This window comes from Halichoerus grypus, chromosome X (assembly GCF_964656455.1).
Source record: "Halichoerus grypus chromosome X, mHalGry1.hap1.1, whole genome shotgun sequence".
NCBI classification, from domain to species: Eukaryota; Metazoa; Chordata; class Mammalia; order Carnivora; family Phocidae; genus Halichoerus; species Halichoerus grypus.
Window position 1 is genome coordinate 21,247,217 of NC_135727.1, and position 25,884 is coordinate 21,273,100.

At 39.5% G+C, this 25,884-nt stretch overlaps 1 protein-coding gene and 2 pseudogenes across 1 annotated transcript in view; 1 reads left to right on the forward strand and 2 right to left on the reverse strand.

The window, feature by feature from the left end:
- ZDHHC9 (zDHHC palmitoyltransferase 9) overlaps positions 1–25,884 on the forward strand; it is a 77,766-nt gene that overhangs the window by 345 nt on the left and 51,537 nt on the right. The window lies entirely within an intron of this gene.
- LOC118541813 (coiled-coil domain-containing protein 169 pseudogene) lies at positions 22,970–23,614 on the reverse strand (annotated as a pseudogene).
- On the reverse strand, positions 24,615–25,409 carry LOC118541815 (large ribosomal subunit protein eL8 pseudogene; annotated as a pseudogene).

Below are 25,884 nucleotides of genomic sequence, written 5' to 3' on the forward strand. Positions count from 1 at the left end.
GGCTCCCGCGCCCGTCCGTGTTCCACAGAGTCCTGCGAGTCCGGCACCGGCCAGCTCGAGGCTTTCTCGAACGCCAGTGAAGTGGCCAGCATTGTGCTAGGCCCCCGAGATTCGGCGGTGAACGAAGGAAGTTTCCTCCCCTCCGAAGGAAAAATCCCCTTTCGTCTTGTGTCCCGTTGTAATTGCAGCTCCAGGTTCCTCCTGCCGTAGGTAACAGAGGTTCTTCCAAGAATGGGCTGTGTTGGTGGCTGCAACATCCTTACCTCCCATCAACTGTTAAGACTTTTTTTTTTTTAATTAAAAAGCAGAAAAATAATCTCTACGAAAACGTTCTTGCCATCTCTTTTAAGCCACTTCCATTTTGCTTTTGCCCCACTATTCCACTGAAACTGCTCTGAACAAGATCCTCAGTGACACCCTAGGTTGCTAAATAAAACAGACACTTCTCACTCAGTCTTTGTCCTCCCAGAACTTTGTGTGGTATTTGATGCTGTTGGTTTGCTTTCTTATTCATATTCAGGAAATGTTTTTGACCATTTACTATGTGCCAGGGGGAACACTGGTGCACAAAACAGACATGTTCCATGGCTTCATACGACCGACTTTCTAGAGGGATTACAGATAATTTTGTCGTTATTGAACTCCATCCTGGGCTTGCATGACACCCCTCTCTCCTGGCATCTTAGCTTCATGGCCAACTTCTTCACTGCTGGATACTTTTTCTGTACTTACTCCCTAAATGATGATGTTCCCCAGGCTCTGTTCTCAGCCTGTTTGTCTATTCCACATGCTCTTCTTTTTTTTTAAGTTTTTAATTTTTTTTTTAGTAATCTCTACATGCAACGTGGGGCTTGAACTCATCACCCCAAGATCAAGAGTCGCAGTCTCCACCAACTGAACCAACCAGATGCCCCTCCACATGCTCTTCTTAAGCTTTTAACACTTGTATGAGAACTTCAAAATCTATATGTCTAGCTCAGATCTTTTTCTTGAGTTCCAGACTAGTATCTCTGATGGCTTCCTGCCAGTCCTTTTTGTCCCACAGGCACATCAAACATGAAGTGTCTAATAACTTCTATCTTTTCCACCAGAGTTCCTTACTTTCCATCTCTATGACTGGCACCATCAACTACTAGTTGGTCAAGTCAAAAGTCTGCGAGTCATCCTTGATTCCTCTCTACCTTATACTTCACAGTTGCTTCTCATATTGTGTATTTTTTTAAATATTTGTTTATTTATTTCAGAGCACACAAGCAGGGGGAGGGGTAGCGGGAGAGGGAGAGAGAATCTCAAGCTGACTCCCCGCTAATTGCGGAGCCGGACCTGGGGCTCGATCTCACGACCCTAAGATCATGACCTGAGCTGAAATCCAGAGTCCAAGAGTCGGCTGCTTAACCGACTGAGCCACCCAGGAGCCCCTGATCTTCATATTGTTGGTTTGACTTCCCAAATCTCTCTCCAATATCTCCCCACCTTCCCATCATCATCCACCAGACTCTTGCAATTTCAAGCGTGTGGTACTGCTGAAAACTGTTATAGTGAAGGGGAGCATTATAACATATTGAAGAGCATGAGTTGTGAACTGGACTCTCTGGGTTTGAGTCTTATCTCTGCCACTTACTAGCTTTGTAATTCTCGAGTAAATCACTTCTCCATGCCTTTGTTTCCTCACCTTTAAAATGGGTATGATAGGGGCGCCTGGGTGGCTCAGTTGGTTAAGCAACTGCCTTTGGCTCAGGTCATGATCCTGGAGTCCCGGGATCGAGTCCCGCATCGGGCTCCCTGCTCAGCAGGGAGTCTGCTTCTCCCTCTGACCCTCCTCACTCTCATGCTCTCTGTCTCTCATTCTCTCTCTCGCAAATAAATAAAAAATCTTAAAAAAAAAATGGGTATGATAGTACATTGGGTAGTTGCGAGGATTAAATGAATTAATATACATAAAACACTCGAATAAATGGAAAGCCCTTAGAATACCTGTCACATTAAATGCTCAATAAATGTTAGCTATAATAATTACTTTGTACTGACTTTTCAGTCTTTAGTCTTTCCTCATTCAATCCTGTAAGTCTGATCATGTCACAACCCTACTGAAAAGATGCAAATAGACCCTCATCACCTTCAAGATAAAATTAAAAAAATCTCTTTAGTCTTTGTCTACCTCTCCAACCTCTTTGGAATTGCTTGCCGCTTCCCCCAAGGCACTCCAAATTATATATATATATTTTAAAGATTTTATTTATTCATTTGAGACACAGAGATACAGAGAGAGAGCATGAGCAGTGGGAGAGGCAGAGGGAGAGGGAGAAGCAGACTCCCGGCTGAGCCAGGAGCCTGATGTGGGGCCCAAATTATATTTTTATGGACAGATGATGTTCTCTTAATCTTACAGAAAGTATGAATAAAAGCATTTTAAGAAAACATTGACATTTTTTATTGATCTATACTTAATCTAAGTAAAGACAGTGTGTTTGCTATGCAAATGCAGCTTTGAGGCAAGTTCCCTAGGTACTCCCCTTCTCCAGCTCTAACCAAATTGCTGCCCCATTTCCCTCTTATGTAGAATTATGAAACAGCAATGCAGCGTTTCAGCTGAGACCTGAAGGAAGAGAGGGAACCAGCACTGTGGAGAACAGGGAAGCGCGTTCTGGGCAACGAAACAATGTATACTCAGGCCCTCTGGGCTGTGAAGAACTTGCTATATTTTAGCAACAGAAAGGCCACTGTGGCTGAATGGTAGTGAACAAGAAGGTAAATATAACAGAGAGGGACGGAGAGATGGGCAGGATTCAGGTCTTGTAGGGCCATGGTAGAATTTGAATTTTACTCTACATAAAATGGGCCACAATTTATTTGTTATGCAGGGGTTATGTAGGAGAGTGACATAATGTAAATTTTACTAAAAACACTTTGGCTATTGTGCAGAGAATGCATTGGCTGGGGTGGGAGGGGACACAAGTGGAAGCAGGGAGACCAGTCGGGAAGCTGCTATTGTGTAGTACAGCAGGAGATGGTGGTGGTTTGCAATAGGAGATGGAGTCATTGATGGACCCACCAGAGGAATGTGGGAGGTAAGGGAAAGAGAAAGATTATGCTTACATTACTGGCGTGAACAAGTACAGTAGACTATTAAGATGTAGAAGACTAACGATGGAGGGAACAGATTCGGAGAGTGAGACCACAAGTTCAGTTTAATACTTTTGAGGTTTGAATGCAAGGTACCTAAGTGGAGATATCAAGCATGTAATTGGCTATAGGAGTTGTGAAAGATAATTAGTTAAGAGCCTTTGATCTCAACAATGGCTATTAGTGATTATCAGTAAATAAAATAATGTTTTCTCCCTACAAGTATGTTTACATATTAACTGACTTATATTTCACAAAAATGACCCAGGCTCAGCCAAAACTTGCAACATGGCAACAATTGTGATTTTACCATAAATTCATGATGTTGTATGCCCTGCAGCATCTAACATAGTCCTGGAACAATAATAAGGGACTCAATAAGTGTTTTTTTTTGAATTAATGATTGAATAAAGCCGTAATAGTTCCACGCTATTCATTCTCATAAAAGATGCATAGTAATAACTATTTGTACATGCAGAGATATCGCGGGTTTGGATCCTGACCCACTGCAATAAGGTGAATATTGCAATAAAGTGAGTCAAATGAATGTTTTGGTTCCTCAGTGCATATAAATGTTATGTTTACACTATACTGTAGTCTGTTATGTGTACAAATAGCATTATGTCTAAAAATGTAAATACCTTAATTAAAAAACGCTTGGTGCTAATACATGCTAACCATCATCTGAGCCTCAGTGAGTCATAATCTTTTTGCTGGTGGAGGGTATTGCCTTGATGTTGATGACTGCTGACTGATCAGGGTGGTGGTTGCTGAAGGTTGGGGAGGCTGTGCCCATTTCTGAAAATAAGACAATGAGGTTTGCTGCATCGACTGACTCTTTCTTTCACAAATGATTTCTCTGTAGCATGTGATGCTGTTTGATAGCATTTTACCCACAGCAGAACTTTCAAAATTGGAGTCAGTCCTCTCAAACCCTGCCCCTGCTTTATCAACAAAGTTGATATAATATTCTAAATCACTTGTTGTCACATCAACAATCTTCACAGTATCTTCACCAGGAATAGTTTTCATCTCAAGAAACCATCAATCACTGATCACCATAACAAATAATAATAATGAAAAAGTTTGAAATATTGCCATGAATTTCCAAAATGTGACACAGAGATACCAAGTGAGCAAATGCTATTGGAAAAATGGCGCTGATAGACTTGCTCAACACAGGGATGCCTCAAACTTTCAATTTGTAAAAAACATGATATCTGTCAAGTGCAATAAAGTGAAGCACAATAAAAACAAAGTCTGCCTGTATATAATTTTTAGAGTTTGCAGGGTGCTTGCTATGGTGTGAATTCATATGTTGAAATTCTAATCCCTGAGGTGATGGTATTAAGAGGTGGGTCAGTTTGGAGGTAAATAGGTCTTGAGGGTAGAGCTTTCATGAATGAGATTAGCAACTTTATAAGAGCCCTCAGAGAGTTCCTTTGCCCTTTCTGCAGTGTGAGGACACAGAAGGAAGGCTATGAATCAGGAAGAGGGCTCTCACCCAGCCAGGCTGGCATCTTCATCTTGGACCACCAGCCTCTAGAACTGTGAGAAATATATTTCTGTTGTTTATAAGCCATCCAATCTGTGGTATTTTGTTATAGCGGCCTGAACAGACTAAGTGCTTTTACATCCATGGTGCCATTTTAATTAAACATTTTATTTTGAGATAATTGTAGATTCACATACAAGTTGTAAGAAAAAAAATATAGAGATGCTGTGTATCTTTTACCTAGTTTACCCTAATGGTAACATCTTGCAAAACTCTAATACAATATTACAACCAGGATATTGATATTGAGATATAGTCAAGACGCAGAAAAATTCCATCAGAGCAAGGATCAGTCATGTTGCCCTTTTACAGTGCACCCACTTCCCTCCCACCACTGCCTCCTTAACCCCTGGCAACCACTAATCTCTCCATTTCTATAATTCTGTCATTTCAAGAACATTATATAGGGCGCCTGGGTGGCTCAGTCGGTTGGTTAAGCATCTGCCTTCAGCTCAGGTCATGATCTCAGGGTCCTGGGATCGAGCCTCACATCGGGCTCCCTGCTCGGTGGGAGGCCTGCTTCTCCCTCTCCCACTCCCCCTGCATGTGTTCCCTTTCTCGCTGTGTCTCTCTCTGTCAAATAAATAAAATCTTTTTTTAAAAAAGAGAATGTTATATAAATAGAATCATCCAGGATGCAACTTCTTGGGATTGGATTTTCTCACTGGAGATCCATTCAGATTATTGTATATGTCAGTAGTTTCTTCTTTTTTTGTTTTTTAAGTGTAGAATTCAGTGGTTCTCAGTATATTCACACAGTTGTGCTACCACCACCACAGTAAATTTTAGAAGTTTCATCACCCCAAGAACAAACCATGTACCCTCTTTGGCCATCTCCCCCTGTGATATAATAGGAAATATATTTGGTCTTTGTCCCTGGATCCTGGCAAAAAGCTCCCAACACCCTTGGAATTTTCTGAGTGATAGGAGTGTTTTTCATCATTCTTAAGGAGCCCTTTTCATCACACCTGAGTTTTTTATTAATGAGGTGACTTCTGGAAAGCCCCTAAGTACCCTAATTGTGGGGGCTAGTTGCCAGGGAACCAACCATGATTAATGGGTTGAAACTGTCGGGCCCCTGACCTTACCTCTAGGGAGGGGAGAGGGGCTGGAGATAGGAGTTCATTGATTGGAAATCTTTCTTCTTTCCTCATATAGACATTTATTGCTATAAATCCCCTTCAAGTGCTGCCTCCTTAGCATCTCACAAATTTTCATATACTGTTTAAAAATTTTCTCTCAGTTAAAAAATTTTTATAATTTTCCATTTGATTTCTTCTTTCATTTCCTGGGTTATTTAGCAATGTGCTATTTGGTTTCTAAATATTCTTTCTGTTACTGCTTTCTAGTTTAATTGTGATTGGAGAACATACTTTTTATAATGTAAATCCTTTACAATACATTGAGATTTGTTTTATGGCTCAAAATATGGTATGTACAGGTAAATGTTCTATGTGCATTTGAAATATATGTGTATTCTGCTATTGTTGGTTGGAGTGTTGTATAAATGTCAATCTGAGGGGTGCCTGGGTGGCTCAGTCATTAAGGGTCTGCCTTCAGCTTGGGTCATGATCCTGGGCTTGTGGGATTGAGCCCCGCATCAGGCTCCCTGCTCAGCGGGAAGCCTGCTTCTCCCTCTCCCACTCCCCCTGCTTGTGTTTCCTCTCTGTCTTTCTCTCTCTGTCAAATAAATAAATAAAATCTTTAAAAAAGTCAATTTGATTTAGTTGGTTGATAGGTCAAATTGGTATGGCCCTCAGTCATATGGCCACAAGGAAATAAACCCCAAAGTCACAAAGACTTTTTTCTGTGTTTACTTCTAGAAGTTTTATAGTTTTAGCTTTTACTTTAGCTCTGATCCATTTCGAGTTCATTTTTTAAAAGATTTTATTTATTTATTAGAGAGAGAGTGGGGGGGGAGGAGCAGAGGGAGAGGGACAAGCAGACTCTGTGCTGAGCACAGAGCCCGACGTGGGGCTCAATCCCACAACCCTGAGATCATGACCTGAGCTGAAATCGAGAGTCGGATGATCAACCGACTGAGCCACCCAGGTGCCCCTCGAGTTCATTTATTGTGTGTGGTGTGAGATAAAGGTCTAAATGTATCTTTTTGCCTATGGATATCCAGTTGTCCTAGCAGCATTTGTTGAAAGGACTGTCATTCCTACACTGAATTGCCTTGGTACCTTGTCAGAAATCATTGACCATAATATAAGGGTTCATTTTGGACTCTCCATTCTGTTCCATTGATCTATATTTCTATCTTCATGTTAGTATCACAGTCTTGATAATTGACTTTATAGTAACTTTTGAAATATGGAGACAAAATTCTCCCATTGACTCTCTTTCAAAGTCATGTTTGTTATTCTGGATCCTTTGCATTTCCATATACATTTTAGGATCAGCTGGATAATTTCTTTTTTTTTTCAGCTTGTTAATTTCTGCAAAAGAAAAAAAAAAAGCCTGCTGGAATTTTTATAGGGATTTCATTTAATTTATAGATCAATTTTTTTTTATTTTTTATTTTTTTTAAAGATTTTATTTGACAGAGAGAGAGAGAGAGACAGCGAGAGAGGGAACACAAGCAGGGGGAGTGGGAGAGCGAGAAGTAGGCTTCCCGCAGAGTAGGGAGCCTGATGTGGGGCTCGATCCCAGGACCCTGGGATCATGACCTGAGCTGAAGGCAGACACTTAACGACTGAGCCACCCAGGTGCCCCTAGATCAATTTTTTTTAAAAGATTATTTATTTGACAGAGAGAGAGATAGCGAGAGCAGGAACACAAGCAGGGGGATTGGGAGAGGGAGAAGCAGGCTTCCTGCTGAGCAGGGAGCCCAATGTGGGACTCGATCCCAGGACCCTGGGATCATGACCTGAGCCGAAGGCAGACGCTTAACGACTGAGCCACCCAGGCGCCCTATAGATCAATTTGTTGAGAATTGTCATCTTAACAATACTGAGTCAATTCATGACATGGAATTTCTCTCCATTTATATAGATCTTTAATTTCCCTCAGCAATGTTCTTATAGTTTTTTGTGTATGTTTTGCGCTTTTTTGTTAAATTTATTTTTAAGTGTTTTATTTTCTTTGATGCTATTGTGAATAGAATTATCTTCATTTCATTTTCAGTTTTTTCATTGCTAGTATATAGAAATACAATTTATTTTTATATTTATCTTTTATCTCACATTCTTGCTAAACTCACTTATTAGTCTAGTAGCACTTTTCTTGGGGATTTCGTCTGAGTTTATATTGGCGATTGTCATCTCTCAAAAAAGCCAGTTTTACTTCTTCCTTCCTAATCTGGATGCTTTTTATTTCTTTTCCTTTCCTGATTGCACTGGCATAGTAATCTTCAGTGCAGTGCTTAATTCAAGTGGCAAGAGTGGGCATCTTTGACTTGTTTCCAATCAAAGTGGGAGAGTGTTCACTCTTTCACAATTGATACTATGATGATGTTATGATGTGAGCTATAGACTTTTCTCATGTCCGTTTTCAGTTTGAGAAATTTACCTTCTATTCTGACTTTGCTGAGAATTTGTTTTTAATTGTGGTAAAATATACATAACATAAAATTTACCATTTTAGCCATTTTTAAGTATGCTTTTAATGGCATAATGTACATTTGCATTGTTGCACAGTCATTACCACCATCTACCTCCAGAACTGTATCATCTTCCCAAACTGAAACTCTTGTACCCATTAAGCAATAACTCCCTGCTTTTCTTCCTCCCAGCCCCTGACAACCACTATTGTAGTTGCTGTCTCTATAACTTTGACTACTCTAGGTACCTCATATAAGGGGAATCATATATTTGTCCTTTTGTGACTGGCTTGTTTCCACTTAGCATAATGTCTTCAAGGTTTATCCCTATTGTAGCATGTGTCAGAATTTCCTTCTTTATAAGACTGAATAATGTTCCACTGTATATATATATACACCATATTTTGTTTATCCATTCATCTGTCATTGGACACTTGGGTTGCTGCCACCTGTCTTCGTCCATTTGGGCTACTGTAACAAAATACCACAGACTAGGTAGCCTATAAACAGCAAAAATTTATTTCTCACATTTCTAGAGGCTAGAAATCCAAGATCAAGATGCCAGTATGGTCAGATAAAAGCCCTCTTCCTGGTTCATAGCCAGTGCCTTTTCTCTGTTTTCTTACAGGGCGGAAAGGGCTAGGGAGCACTGTAGGATCTCTTTTATAAAAACACTGATCCCATTCATGAGAGCTCCACCATCATAAATTAATCATCTCCCAAAGACCCCACCTACCAATGTGGGTGGGGCCCATCACATTTGGGAATTTGGATTACAACATATGGATTTTGGGGGACACACTCAGACCACTGTACCACCTTTTGACTATTGTGAATAATGCTGCTGTGAACATCGGTGTACAAATATCTGTTGGAGTCCCTGCTTTCAATTCTTTTTGGCATATATACAGAAGTGGGATTGCTGGATTATACAGTAATTCTGTCCTTAATTTTTAATTTTTTGAGGAATTGCCGTATCATTTTCTACGGTGGCTGCACCAGTTTACATTCTCAGCAGCAATGCACAAGCATTCCAATTTCTCCACATCCTTGCTAATACTCTTTGTTTACTCTTTCTTTCTTTCTTTCTTTTTTTAATAATAGCCATCCTAATGGGTGTGAAGTTGTTCTGTGCCTGGGTCTTAATTTATAAAGGTTACTGAGTGGCAACATGGAAAGATCGATGCCATTGAAAGAACATTTTAATGTTACTTACAGTTCCTCTAGAAACAAGAGGCAATACTCCTTTGCCTTAATCATTCCATGGCCAGGTACCAGGCAACTAGAGAATATTCCTATAGTTTAGAGACTGCCAAAATTATTCAAACTAGCCAATCCTAAACTGTTTACACTGCCTGTCTTGCCTTTCCCACAGAAATCCCAATTAAGTCAGTGGCCTAAACCTATCCCTCTTATCACACAGTCACCTTTATAAATTAAGACCTGGGCATAGAACAATTGGCACAGTGAGCTAGGTGACTCAGGGGTCAATGGAGGGGGCTTGCTTCTAGACTGCTCTTGGCTTACTGGCTTTACCAAACAGTGAGTGCTACCAGGGAAGGTGTGGCTGGCTGTTGGCATGCTGGCACTCTGGATGCCACTGGTTCATGATACATCTGCTGAATACTGCCATGATCTTCCAGCTAAATCAAGGAGGACCTCGGAGGCATGCGCTTCCATGGCGCTCCTCATTTAGTCTCAGGTTCTAAAGTCTTGGATAGTGGTTGCCAATTCACTAGTTATCAACTTACCTTGGACAGCTTGGTCCACTGGTCCAAATCGGATTTCCCTGGTTTGACACACTTAGGTTCCAAAAGAAAAAAAGGGGAGAGAGTTTAGCTACCTAGAAATACAGGTCATTTTGAAAGGAAAAAAAAAAAAAAGCTTAAATGGGGACAGGGATGATCCCAATGAGAAAGATTGCTTAGAGCCATGAGGTCCTTTCTCTCTCCCTTCTTTCCCTCTTATCAGCTGGAGACAAAAACTGAAGACTGTGGCTTCAGGTGGCTACAAGCCTAAAACAGAGGAGAAAAAAAGACTGCAGTTTTAGGCAGATACAAGCCCAAGGGGAAAGAAGGGGGAATTTTAAACCTTATGTACTGAGCAAATTCAGGTCTAACAAACATAATACTATCCCTAGATTACTTATTGATTTTATTTTTTTAAGATTTTTATTTATTTGAGAGAGAGAGAGAGGGCACAAGTGGGGAGGAGGGGCAGAGGGAGAGGGAGAAGCAGACTCCCCCCTGAGCAGGGAGCCCGACGCAGGACTTGATCCCAGGACCCCAGGATCATGACCTGAGCACAAGGCGGATGCTTAACAGACTGAGCCACCCAGGCACCCTTATTGATTTTTTTTTTTATTTAAAGATTTTTATTTATTCATTTGAGACACAGAGATACAGAGAGAGAGAGAGAGAGAGAGCATGAGCAGGGAGAGAGGCAGAGGGAGAGGGAGAAGCAGGCTCCCCGCTGAGCAGGGATCCCGATGCGGGGCTCGATCCCAGGACCCTGGGATCGTGACCTGAGCTGAAGGCAGATGCTTAACCATCTGAGCCACCCAGGCGCCCCAACCCTTATTGATTTTATTATATTTTTTAAAGATATATTTCTTTATTTGAGAGAAAGGTAGGGGAGGGGCAGAGGGAGGGGGAGAGAGAGAATCTCAAGCAGACTTCACACCCAGCATGGAGCCGATGTGGGACTTTATCTCACAACCCTGAGATCATGACCTGAGCCGAATTCGAGAGTCAGATGTTTAACCAACTGAGCCACCCAGGTGCCCCAGCCCTAGGTTACTTAATGATTTTAAAACAAACTTCTAGATACAGGGGGAGAAAATAAAATGTAATTAAGAAATTATGTATACCTTATGTTCCACAAATAAGTGAAACCATATGATAATTGACTTTCTCTGCTTGACTTATTTCACTTAGCATAATCTCCTCCAGTCCCATCCATGTTGATGTAAATTTTCATATGGTTTCACTTATTTGTGGAACATAAGGAAGAGCATGGAGGATATTAGGAGAAGGAAGGGAAAAATGAAGGGGGGGAAATCGGAGGGGGAGATGAACCATGAGAGACTATGGACTCCGAGAAACAAACTTAGGGTTTTAGAGGGGAGGGGGTAGGGGGTTGGGTTAGCCTAGTGATGGGTATTAAGGAGGGCACGTACTGCATGGAGCACTGGGTGTTATACGAAAACAATGAATCGTGGATCACTACAACAAAAACTAATGATGTATTTTATGGTGACTAACATAACATAATAAAATTAAATTAAAAAAAGAAATTATGTACACCTATATAAGATTTTAATATAAATATGTAATAGATGAATTGTATATGTATCCATATATGTAATATATATATAACTAAATTAAAACAAAGCCCCAAATTTGATCCAGTTTGAAGTCCAAAATTTACGTACTAAAGAATTTATATAACTAAATGATAAAAGGATTGCTGATTGGCTGTTGTGCCTCTACAACCTTTGTTCTAAATTAACTTTAACTTTTGCTGAAATACATCAATTGATAAGACCTTTATGGACTTAATCAAGATGGGGCTCAAATTATAGTTGTATTTGGGAATCCTACTGAACTTAAGCATTGTGTCCCCTATAATCTTAAGAAGGTAACTAAATATAAAGTGAAGAAAAAAATTGGTTTGCCAGATTCCGAGATGCTTATAGCCTTGCCTAAGTTTCCAAAATTATAATATGCATTGACTTAAAATATTCCATTTGGACATACATGGTCTGATACAATAAATAGTAAATTAAAATTAAAGTAGGTCTTTGAGACTTACAAATTGGCTTAATGAAATGGAACCCCATAGACCCCCAGTTAAAATAGTTAACCTGTCCCAATATAAGTTAAAACAGGGGGATCAAAGATTAAAACTCACTATATAAAATCTAATTAATAAAGGGGTGATTATCTTCACTGCCTCTTCTTTGACAGCCCAATTTTGCCTGTTCTTAAATCTAAAGAAAATAAAAAAGTTGTGTGTGGGCGGGTATTCCTCATGGTAGATCACTACTGTCTTTATGTTGTGGTCCCATCCATCAAGGCCCCCACACCAGACATCCAATATTATTAAAATTACTAATTCTGTTCAGTGAACAACTGGCAAATATTTTGCTCTTATAGATTTGGCTACCATTTTCTGCTCAGTATTGATTTCAACAGCCTCTCAGCTGCAGTTTGCTTTTACCTCTGAAGGGACACAATACACCTCCAGGCTACCCATGGGGCACCTCAACAGACGTGCCATCACACACAGTCTTTACAGAAAAGATCTTTTTTTTTAAAAAAAGATTTTTATTTATTTATTTGAGAGAGAGAAAATGATAGAGAGAGAGCATGAGAGGGAGGAGGGTCAGAGGGAGAAGCAGACTCCCTGCTGAGCAGGGAGCCTGATGCAGGACTCGATCCTGGGACTCTAGGATCATGACCTGAGCTGAAGGCAGTCACTTAACCAACTGAGGCACCCAGGCACCCTACAGACGAGATCTTAACTACATCCACCTTCCTATAGGAGCACAGGTATGACATTACATTGATAACCCTCCTCCAAGGAGATTCATTAAACACTCATTAAGGACATACTAGTCCAACATCTTTTAGTCCATCTTGGGTTCTGATGACAACATATTCCTCATTTACAAATTTTATTCCCAAATTAAAATCGACAAGCACTCTTGTTAGTCACTCCCCCTCCCCCTGCCAAGCTCCTTCACCAAAGACACTTTGGCAATGTCTTCTTGTACCTGCTGGAGTCTGGGCCGCTTCTGATGGCCATAAGTTGACCAAAGGCTTCAGGTGCAAGAAACTGTCCCCTCTAATCTTATACTATACACCATTAAAACAAACAAACAAAAATGACTGGCTACCTACCAGGCCTCCCTAAAAATAGAGGCTTTCGTAGACCTGAGCGTGTGATCCTACATACTCTGCTGCCCAGTATACTTTGAGTCATGGAAACAGCATCCCACAAACTTGGCACAGCTATAGAGGCCTTCTTAAAACAGGACGCAACCACACCTGGGCCCTTTGACATATTCTACTTGCAGGAGGCTTCCCCTGTCCTCAGTCCCTTGCCAGATGCCGAGGTGCTAGAAGAAGTCACCCCTCCCCCAGACACTTGGATACCTCGGAAACTCCCAGGGATTAACTGAGTGAGCAACAACAGAGAGCACAGACCAGCCCAATGGCACTGCTGACTGTCATACGTGATGGAGCTAAGTGAAATGTTGCTGCTTCCCATCCTTTAGCCAGGATATCCCTTATAAAAGGCGGGACCCCAAAAACAACACACTTAGCCAAACTTCAGGCAGTCATCTTAACACTGGATGCCCCAGCCAAGGAATGGTACTATCTTTACATTTATTGTAAACTGATGGGCATTGCCTTAAAAATGGTCTCTTTCAGGTTAAAGAACTCTGGGAGTCTCTTGCCTCATAGACACCCAAAATATAAAAGGACCCATGTCCTCTAAATATAAGGCCTTGCCAAGACACTCATTACCTTTGGAGTTAGAAACAATAATAATAACCAAGGTAACATTTCATTTCCTAAAATATACAATTCCTCGCTCTTAGAAAAGACTCTCAATAGAACTTCTATGACTCTAGTAGGTCCCAAATAGCCTGTTTAACTAAGAGACATAATGGTCTTCTCAAGCAATTCCTTTTCAAATTTCAGTCTCCATGAGTCTCTGTCTTACTCCAGGCCTTAACCAATCTTTATAAATTTTGATCTTGCTCCATCCCATAGGGGCTGGAGGCCAGATCCAGGGTGCATATTCTCCTAGGACCCGTTAACCATAGATTGTTCCATAGGCAGGGCAGCTGCTCATCTGATATATGACCCATTTGAACCTAAACTTCCACCCCAAATAAAAAGCCTGTTAAGTGTAGCTGCACGCCATGCTGGTGATTGTAGTCTTTTACCACAGGTCTGGATACTTTCATTGGTTTATAATCTGGAGGCCCAACTCTCCAAGTAAGCCATTGTTTCAACCAAACATGGCAAATGTTAAGACCCACATCAACCTGAGTGGGTATCCCCCTAAAAAGTATATCCCAAGTCCCTAGATGACATTGCCCTGGTCCAGGAACTTACTGCTGGAGATGACATCACTTCAGACAACATTGCCTCAATCCAAGACCTCACCACTAGAGATGACTTCACTCCCTGTGCTGGAGACAACTTCACCCTAGGCGCTAAGACCTCCAAACAAACACTGCGCATGAACTGCCTCTCCTAAGGCACAAAATGGACCTAGGACATTTTTGCTTTTCTTCCTTTGATATTAGGGATCCTATTATGTTCCTGAACTCACTGTCTGCAGAGCTCATGATCCTGCTATACTCCTTGCTCTTTGCTAAAATGTACACTCCTATACTCCCATGCCTAAAGGGAAATCTGGTAGCAGTTACTACTATCTGTGTCATTCTAAAAAGTAATGGAGATTATTGCTTTCCCCAGGAGACACCTGCCTCTTATCAGTCAACCCCTGGACCTCCTGGGGAGAGGACCATTCACTCCCAAGTGCCTTCTACTACTCTCCTCCCCCTATCCACCACAATCTCCCACCTTGCATCTCTGACCATGACCACCACAACCACTCCTTCCCTTTAATTACACACAAATACCACTAATCTTTACATAGACTTACCAGTTCATACCCTCCAACAACCCAACTGCCAGGCCCGCCACCTTAATATGAGCATATTTCTAACACACTTTACAACTCCACCAACATATCGTTAGAGACCTCTGAAGTTTCAAATCCACTTTCTTAGCTAAGGCCATATAAATAAGAAACCTAGTTATGGGCTGGCCTACAAGGATTCAATAACTTTACTTGTGTTCCTCCTTCTTCTTACTCCCATAATAAAATGTCTATGGTTGTTTGGAACAACTTGAGCCCTACTACTGAAAACCTCTATTATCAGCACCCCAAAGTTTTCTTAATATGATTTCTTTATTTATTTTGGACAGACAGAGAGGGGGGAAGGGGCAGAGGAAGGGGGAGAGAGAAACTCCAGCAGACTCCCCGCTGAGCGAGAAGCCCGACACAGGGCTCAATCCCACCACCCTGAGATCATGACCTGAGCTGAAATCAAGAGTTGGATGCTTAACTGACTGAGCCACCCAGGCACCCCCCCATCCCATTTTTAAATCTAGTCTGATCATCTATTTTTATTATAGTGCTTATATCATTTACATTTAATATAATTATTGATTATAATATAAATGTATTTATAACTGCCATTTTGCTATTTTATGTCTCATGTATTTTTTCTTTTCTATTTCTTCTGTAGTACCTACATTTGCATGAAGTTGATATTTTGCAATTTCTGTTATTATTATTCTATTATTTCCATCTTATGTTTGCCTTGGGCTCAGTTTGCTGTATTTTCTCTAGATTCTTTTTTTAAATTTAATTTTATTATGTTATGTTAATCACCATACATTACATCATTAGTTTTTGATGTAGTGTTCCATGATTCATTGTCAGCAAAAACTTAGGTTATTGATTTGAGATCTTTCTTCTTTTCTCCTATAATTTCAAGCTATAATTTTCCCTCCAAGCACTGTTTTAGCTCTACCTCATACATTTTAACACATTGTGATTTGGTTTTCATTCAGTTCAGATTTCTTTCTAATTACCCTTGTGATTTCTTCTTTTACCTATGGGTTATTAGAAATATATTGTTTAGGGCGCCTGGGTGGCTCAGTTGGTTAAGCGACTGCCTTCGGCTCAGGTCATGATCCTGGAGTCCCGGGATCGAGTCCCGCATTGGGCTCCCTGCTCGGCAGGGAGTCTGCTTCTCCCTCTGACCCTCCTCCCTCTCATGCTCTCTGTCTCTCATTCTCTCTCTCAAATAAATAAATAAAATCTTTAAAAAAAAATAAATAAAAAAAGAAATATATTGTTTAATTTGCAAATATTTCTGGATTTCCTAAATTTCCTTCTATTATTGATTTCTAATGCCATTGTGGTCAGATACATATATTGTATGATTTCAATTATTTTTTAAAATTTCAATCTTTTAAAATCTATTATAGCTTGTTTTATGGCCTATGATAGGCCATAAACATAAACAATATTGGATGTTCCATGTACAGTTGAAAAAAAAATGTGTATTCTGTTGTTGTTGGGTGGAATGTCCCATAGATATCATTTAGAGTAAATTTTATGACAGTGTTGTTCAGGTCTTCTTTATCCTTGCTGATTTTTTTCTCTAATTGTTCTATTAATTGTTTTTAAATTTTATTTAAATTCAATTAATTAACATATAGTGTATTATTAGTTTCACACGTAGAGTTTAGTGATTCATCAGTTGCATATAACACCCAGGGCTCATTCCATCAAGTGCCCTCCTTAATGCCCATCACCTAGTTACCCCCTCCCTCCACCTACCTCCCCTCCAGCAACCCTCAGTTTGTTTCCTATAGTTAAGAGTCTCTTATGGTTTGTCTCCCTCTCTGATTTCATCTTACTTTATTTTTCCCTCCCTTCCCCTATGATCCTGTTTCATTTCTTAAATTCCACATATGAGTGGAATCATGATAATTGTCTTTCTCTGACTGACTTATTTCTGCTTAGCAAAATACCCTCTAGTTCCATCCACATCATTGCAAATGGTAACATTTCATTTCTGATGGCTGAGTAATATTCCAGTGTGTGTGTGTGTGTGTGTGTGTGTGTGTGTGTGTGTGTGTGTATCACATCTTCCTTATCCATTTATCTGTCGATGGACATCTGGGCTCTTTCCATATTTTGGTTATTGTGGACATTGCTACTTGTTCTATTGAGAGTAAGATATTAGAGACTATTCTCCCTTCAGTTCTTTCAGTTTTTGAATCATTTATATTGGGGCTTCTTTGTTAGGTGTGTATTATAATTGTTATGTCTTCCTGATGAATTGACTCTTTATCACTATAAAATGTCATTTTTTCTCTAGTAACACTGTTTGTGTTAAAGTCTATTTTATCTGATGTTAGTTGTGGTAGACAGTATTCTAAAGATGGCTCCACAAGATTCCTGTTCCCTTCTTATTCATTCAGATACTAATCTGGATACTGCTATGAAGTGATCAATTTTTCAGATGTAATTAAAGTCCTAAGTCAGGGGCGCCTGGCTGGCTCAGTCGGTAGAGCATGTGACTCTTGATCTTGGGATAGTGAGTTAAAGCCCCATATTGGGCATAAAGCTTACTTAAAATGTTAAAAAAAAATTTTTTTTTAAAAAGCCCCAAGTCAGTTAATCTTATACAAAGATTGTCTAGGTGGGCCTGACCTAATCAGGTGAACCCTTTAAATGCAAAGTTTTTTTCCTGGCTGGTGCTAAATTAGGTTGACAAAGATTCAATGCACACGAAGGATTTAAAGCTCTATTGCTTGCTTAAAGATAGTAGGGACCATGTGTCAAGGAAATGGGGGCCTCAGTTTTATGGCTGCCAGGAACGGAATTTCTGCCAACAACCTGAACTTGGAAGCAGATTCTTTGAACTTGGGAGCAGATGCTTTGTTTGTTTAGAAACAGATTATTCCCTAGGGGTTCCAGATAAGAAGCCAGTCTGCCCAACACCTTGATTTTTGCTTTTGAGTCCCTAGGCAGAGAACCTGCCTGGTCTTATGACCTGCAGAACTGTAAACTAATAAATGGTTATTGTTTCAAGCTGCTAAATTTGTGGTCCTTTGTTACACAGCAATAGAAAACTAATGCCTTGGAATAGCTGCTCCAGCTCTCTTATGGTTGCTTACGGTTTGCACACAGCGTATCATTTTCCATCCTTTCAACATATCTGTGCCTTGAATCTAAAGTATCTGTTCTAGGCAACATACAATTAGATCCCCTTTTTTTAAAGTAGGCTCCCCGCCAGCATGGAGCCCAACGTGAGGCTTAAACTCGTGACCCTGAGATCAAGACCTGAGCTGAAATCAAGAGTTGAACGCTTAACTGACACTGAGCCACCTAGGTGCCCCAGATCCCATTTTTAAATCTAGTCTGATCATCTATTCTTATTTTAATGCTTATTTCATTTACATTTAATGTAAGTATTGATTATCATATAAATGTAATTATTTATAACTACCATTTTGCTATTTTTTTATTTTTATTTTTTAAAGATTTTATTTATTTATTTGACAGAGACAGACAGCGAGAGAGGGAACACAAGCAGAGGGAGTGGGAGAGGGAGAAGCAGGCTTCCCGTGGAGCAGGGAGCCCGATGCGGGCTTGATCCCAGGACCCTGGGATCATGACCTGAGCCAAAGGCAGATGCTTAAAGACTGAGCCACCCAGGTGCCCCCATTTTGCTATTTTCTATGCCTCGTGTATTTTTTCTCCTCTATTTCTTCCTTACTGCCTACTTTTGCACTATATAGATGTTTTCTAGTGTGCCATCTTAATTCTCTTTATTTATTCTCTTTGTTGAATTATTTTCTTAGTGGTAGGTATGGGGATTACAATATACATCTTAACCAAAAAAAATATACTTCACATTAATCCTAACTTATTTCTGGTAGTGTACAGAAATGCTTTAATATTGCTTCCTTTCCTCTCCCTTCCTTTGTGCTATCTTTATATATTCTAAATCTACCAATATTTTAATAATTATTGTTTTATGCAGATATCTTTTAAATCAGTTGTGAGAAGGAAAGAAAAATATGTTTACATTGTATTTTATGTTTTCCTATGTAATTACCTTTACTGGTGCTCTATTTCTTTGTGTGGGTTCAAGTTACAATTTCTCTTCAGCCTGACGAACTTCTTTTTTTTAATTTTTAAAAATTTTTTTATTATTATTTTTTAGCCTGATGAACTTCCAAAAATTTCTTATAAGGCAGGTCTGATAGCAATTAGTTCTCTTGGGCTTTTTTTTCCCCCGGGAATGTCTTTTTCTGTGAGGCCTTCATTTTTTAAGGGTTATTTCAGTAAATATAAGATTATTTTTTAATAACAGCATTATTGAGATATAAATCATATAACATATGATTAACTCACTTAAAGTGTTCAGTGGTTTTTTAGTATATTCATAGAGTTGTGCAACCATCACCACCATCAATTTTAGAACATTTTCATCACCCCAAAAGAAACCCTGTACCCTTTGCAGTCACTCCCCATCACCTACCCTCCCTCTGGCCCCACCAGCCCCAGGCAACTACTAATCTACTTTCTGTCTCTATGGATTTGCCTGTTCTGGATATTTTATATAAATGGAATTGTGCCATATGTGGTATTTTGTGACTGCCTTCTTTCACTTACTATTTTCAAGATTCATCCATGTTGTAGCATATATCAGTACTTCATTTCTTTTTATTGCTGAATAATATTCCATTGTTTGGCTATACTACGCTTTGTTTATCCATTTATCAGTTGACAGACATTTGGGTTGCTTCCACTTTCTGGCTATTATGAATAATGTTGCAATAATCATTCACGTACAGGTTTTTATGTGGACATAGGATTTATTTTTTTAAAGATTTTATTTATTTATTTGAGGTGGGGGGAAGCACAGAGGGAGAGTGAGAAGGAGAAGCAGACTCCCTGCTGAGCAGAGAGCCCAATGTGGGGCTCGATCCCAGGACCCTGAGATAATGACCTGAGCCAAAGGCGGACGCCCAACTGACTGAGCCACCTAGGCGCCCCTGGACATAGGCTTTAATTTCTCTTGGGTATATACGTAGGACTAGAATTGCTGAGTCATATGATAACTCTGTTTAACCTTTTGAGGAACTGCCAAACTGTTTTCCAAAGTGGCTGCACCATTGTACATCCCCACCAGCAGTGTATGAGGGTTCCTATTTCTCCATATCCTAGCCAATACTTGTTATTATCTGTCTTTTTGATTATAGCAACATCTGTGTTTATGTTTTATGGTATTTCTTGATATTTTGTAATACATTTAGACATTTAAAAATTTGAAATATACTAAATATTGTTTTACTGATTTTTTGCTTTATGAATTCTAAACTTAAAAATACTGATATTAATACATATTTCAGTATTAAACAAAGAAGGATCCCAAACTCTCATTTTTGCTCTGATTATTGCAATAAATAATTGCACCTTCTTATAAGACCTCTCATGACAAATTATCTTCAGAGCTTGGAACTAGGGAACGAGGAAAACTTTTTCACTACTTGTGTATTCCATCTACAAAACTAATGAGAGCTATGTAGCTCATTCCTTCTTTGTGCTGGCTGTTAGAAAGCTTAAAGCTAGAGTTTTTCTTAGTCACAAATTCTTGCAAAACTGTTTAACTTTTATTTTCATCTTCCATGTTGTGGATGTTGCTTTTATACCTCTAAATTTAGTGGCACCCTTTCAGAGGGAAATAAGGTATAAAGAAGTAAATAAATAAATGTTTAGTAAGTACCTTTGATCTGCACAGCAATCCCAAGGTGGTAGTTAGGGTAAATATTCCCAACTCTATACATAATGAAAGTGAGGCAACGTAAAGTGATTTACTTATAGTCAGAAGCTTAGACGTGGCAAAACTGATATCAGAACACAGATCTTTGAAAGTCTCCCATTTCAGTCCTTTACACTACCCCATCAACATTCCATCACCGTGTTTAAGACAGACATTTTCTGTTATCTGGGAAGTATTCCAAAGAAGCTCCTAACACTTAAACATGATAAATCCCCGTGGTAAGATGTTCAATTAATAGACCATCACAATGATGGAGATAATTTTAAATGTTTTTAATTTAATCCCTACAATGGCCTACCTCTATATGATAGAAAAAAAACTTTTTTATTCTTCAGTGATGATCTGTGATTCTATTTATTACTAATATTAAGATTAGCAATTTGTTGCTAATGCTAAGAAAGATGGTGTAAAACATAAAAATCTAGTACTTGTTTGATAATATGGGCCATGGTATCCGATATCTGTAGTTAGCTTAATTAAGAATAGAAGAAAATATTTCCAAACAGCTCCAAGGTAGAGTAATTTATAGGAGATGACTTTATATTTCACTGCATTATATTTTACAGTCATATAAAAGAATTATTTGGCTATATGGAATTTATGCATTCTCCTTAAAGAAAGTGAATAAATATATAGATAGTTATAGAAATGCATTTGGTATTCATTACTGGTGATACTGAATAGAATTTAGGTTTTAGTGCCAGATACAAGGTGAGAACACCATTAGCTAAAAACTACTGACCATTGGGTGATTTCTGGGAATTTAAATTCACTTATGAAATTGAGAAAATAAATTATATGTGTATTGCAGACCTATATGACAATTACAAAAACAGTCTAAGCGTGAATAGGAGAATTTAATAAATTTTCTTTTTTTAAAAAAAGATTTTATTTATTTATTTGACAGAGAGAGACACAGTGAGAGAGGGACCACAGCAGGGGGAGTGGGAGAGGGAGAAGCAGGCTTCCCACCGAGCAGGGAGCCCAATGCAGGGCTTGATCCCAGGACCCAGAGATCATGACCTGAGCCGAAGGCAGATGCTTAACGACTGAGCCACCCAGGCACCCCGAATTTAATAAATTTTTTTAAAGATTTTATTTATTTATTTGAGAGAGAGAGAATGAGAGAGAGAGAGCCCATGAGAGTGGGGGAGGGTCAGAAGGAGAAGCAGACTCCCCGCCAAGCAGGGAGCCCGATGCGGGACTCGATCCAGGGACTCCAGATCATGACCTGAGCTGAAGGCAGTCGCCCAACCAACTGAGCCACCCAGGCGCCCCGTGAATTTAATAAATTTTCTAAAAGAACTCTCTCCTATCCTCATTCTGTCTCCACTTCTAGACTTGAGTATTGTGGACACTTGCTAAGTTTGGTCCAAAAAATAAGGTCATTACTATGAATTAATAAACATCACAAACATGACTTAATTCACTATGTGCTAAGTGGCAGGACCCTGTAGTTGAATATGTATTGGTTTTCTAGAATGGTAAGAAGCCTTAGAAGTTGCATAGTTTGCCTCAGTCATTTTACAGGTGCAGGAAATAAAGATGAGGTAAAGGGACTTTCCCCAAATCTCGTTAAGTTCAAGGCAGAGTGGGGACTATAACCAAGCTGATTCCCAATTGAAGGCTATTTCCTCAATACCATGATACTTCAAGCCAAAGTTTAAAATGCAGTTGATTTGCAGCCTTGTTTAAGCTTTGGGCTAAAAAAAGAGCATGACACAGCCTAAAATAGCAAAAAGTTTTGGTAAACTCAGATTTAAAAAAAAATTTTATTTATTTATTTATTTTTAAGTAGGCTCCATGCCAGGCTTTAACTCACGACCCTGAGATCAAGACCTGAGCTGAGATCAAGAGTCGGATGCCTAACTGACTGAGCCACCCAGGTACCCAGAGCTCACATTTTTAGATTACAGCTGACTAGAAACCAAATACAATAGCAATGTTACTTATCAAAGCATATCATGGAGAGATTATTAAAAAGTAAGTATAATGATGATAACCTTTAGTTTCTCTAGGACTTTTTAAGAATCACAAACTGCTATTAGATATATTAGAGTCACTAGAATGACTTCCTAGAGTAATTTTTAAAACTAAACTAAATTACTAAAAAAATTACTTTCACGAAAATAAAGGAACAAACATCTGGAAGAGGAGCTAAAGAAGTTTTAATAGCTCTTTTTAAAAATCTATTTCATTCCCTGAAAAATGCACTGAACTCTAACTTCACAAGTTGAAAATTACATATGAAGAAAGGGAAGAAATAGAAATCCATCCAGTTCTGGCATCATGGATTGAGTTTTGGAAGATGGTTTGGTTTTGTAATCTTTTTTGCTTGTCCTTTCTTGGCATTTACTATCTTCTGATTAGCTGGACTTTGTCTTCCTGCTTTCACATGATTCTCTTTAATTCTATGAAGTTGATCCATCTGTTGCCTTTTAGAAACTTGGTGTGAGCCAGAGATCTGAGACATTTCAGCTAGGTATGCACGGCGTTCATCATTGGTTTTGTGGAAAGCCTTTGATTCTTGTTCCAGTCTAAGTGCACAGTTTTTCACTTGATTTTCAAGACTCCTTTTTTCTTTTTCTAGCTGTTTAAGTAATGTATTTAAGGATCCCACTGGCATTCGCTCATAGACACGAATAGAAGCTAGTCTATCTGAAGGATTTCCACGGATTTTTTCCATTTTCTCTTTGAGAGTAACAATTTGCTTTTGTAGTTGATCATTCAGTTCAAGTTGTGCTTCATAACGGGTTTTCCATTCGCCACCTTCATTGTCAGTATTGAGTTTGGCTTCCAGTTCCGCTATCTTGTGTCTTATTTCAAGTATTGAGAGCTGTACTAAGTCTTTCATATGCATTTCTTCCAATAACTCCAGTTTAAGGCTGTCAATGCTCATACCTTCAAAGTCGTCCCCTCTACCGTCCCCCATGGTGTTAGGTCAGAGACCTCCCACGCCCTTCTCCTCAGCACAGCTTACAGCAGAAGGCCTTAAGGGACACCCAGAAGCTGGGGAGGAGAAAGTGTTGTCATGAGCTGTTGCCACGGTGACCTGACTCCTAGAATTCTTGGTTGAGTTTTCTCCCCCAGCACTTTGAATATGTCATAATACCACCTTCTTTTCTCCATTGTTTCTGATGAGAAGTCAGCTGTTAATCTCATTGTGGTTCACATGTGATTTTCCTCTTGCTATTTTCAAGTTTTCTCTTTGGCTTTCAAAAGTTTGATTATGACCTCTCTAGCTATAAATATCTGTGAATTTGTTCTACTCAGAATTCATTGAACTTGGATGTAGATTGGATGGAGTTAACTTAGATGTTGTGATTAATGTTTTTTATCAAATTTGTGAAGTTTTCACTCATTATTTCTTCATATACTTATGCCCCCTTTTCCTCCTCTTCTCTTCCGGAACTGCCATTATGCATATGTGGTATGTTTGATGGTGTCTCTCAGGCCTTTGAGGTTCTTCAGTTTTCTTCATCCTTTTTACATGTTGTTCTTTAGACTGGATAGTCTCTATTGATCTACCTTTCAGTTCGCTGATTCTTTCTTCTATCAGCTCAAATCTGCTGTTGAGCCCCTTGAGTGAATTTTTCATTTCAGTTGTACCTTTTAACTCTAGAATTTTTATTCTTTTCTTTGTTATAATTCATATTTCTTTATTAATGTTCCCTATGTGATGAGCCATTGTCATCACTCATTCCTTTAATTCTTTAAACATTTTCTTTCAGTTCTTTGAACATATTTATAATAGCTTATTTGAAGTCTTTATGTACTAAATCTATCATGGAGGCCCTCCTGCAGATAATTTATATAAGCTGATTTTTCCCCTGTGTATGGGCTACACCTTGTTTCTTTGTATTTATTTATTTATTTATCTATTTATAGAGAACTTTGTAACTTTTATGTACAGAAAATTTGACAGTGTCCACTCAGCCCAGTTTGGTGGCCAGTTCTTTAGCCTTTGCCTTTTCTAACTTGGCAATAAGAGTCATCAACTTTGGACCCAAGACATTGCCTCCCCAGTGACAGTAGATCTCATCATATCTGTCATTGTAATTGGTCCTGATGGCTTCTACCAGCTTAACCAGAACTCCTTCGTCTTCTGAGTTAACCTGTGTGAAGGCAACAGTAGTGCAGGTCTTCCTGTGGACCAGACGCCCCAGCCTGGCCTTCCCCTTGATAATGCAGCAGGGAACCCCCATCTTACGACACAGGGCAGGCAAGAAGACAACCAGCTCAGTGGGATCCACATCATGTGCAGTCACTACCAGCTGAGCCTTCTTGTTTTCCAACAAGGTGGTGACATTATTAACCCCAGCTCGAAGGACAGACAGCCTCTTAGTGGGGACATCCCCTTTGCCAGCAGCTGTCTTCTCAGCGGGGGCCAACAATCTCTGCTTCTTCTGCTTTGTCTCTGGTCTGTATTTGTGGGCCAGCTTAAGCCGTTGAGTGGCTGTTTAAAGGTTCAAGGCCCGGGTGAACTGGTTACTCTCGGGAGGCACTTTCGGATGTTTATAGAGAATAGCCCTTTGCCACTGCAGCCAGTTGTAGTAGGGCCATTTGACAAAGTGGGTGAGGTCCCTTTTGGGCTGGATGTCCTGTCTGATGCTAAAATTCTTGGGCCTTTTCTCAAACAGGGGATTGACCGCCTTCTTGGCCTCCTTCTTCACAACAGCAGGGGCCAGGGCCATCTTCTTCCCCTTCACCTTCTTTCCTTTCAGCATCTTGGGTGGCTGGAGGAGAGTTATTTTTATTTTTTATATCGCACTATGTTCCTTTGTTTTTGCTTAGTGATATGCTTAGACTAATTATGTAGTGTCCATCTCCCCTGTGGTGACAACTGGAATCTTTGCTCAGTTTGTTTTTTAACATTCTTGTTCTTATTTTTAAGCCTAGCCACCTAGGTTTCACCCTTGGATCATCATAGCTTAGTGATCAGCCAATTATTTGTCAAAGATTTTGCTTAAACACTTTGAGCCAGCAAGGTTTCCACCCTTTTTCTAGGGAATCTGTGCATGTGTTAGTACACTTATTCTAAGTTCAGGCAGTTTACAAGTCTTCTCTGATTTTTACCTTCTTCTTGTATAAGGCCTAAGGTCAGCCATCTCTGATCTCCCCCGAGCATATATGCAGCCCTTTGTATGCATACAGCCTTCCAGATCCTCCAGAATATAAAGTCTATTCTGTCTAATATTCATA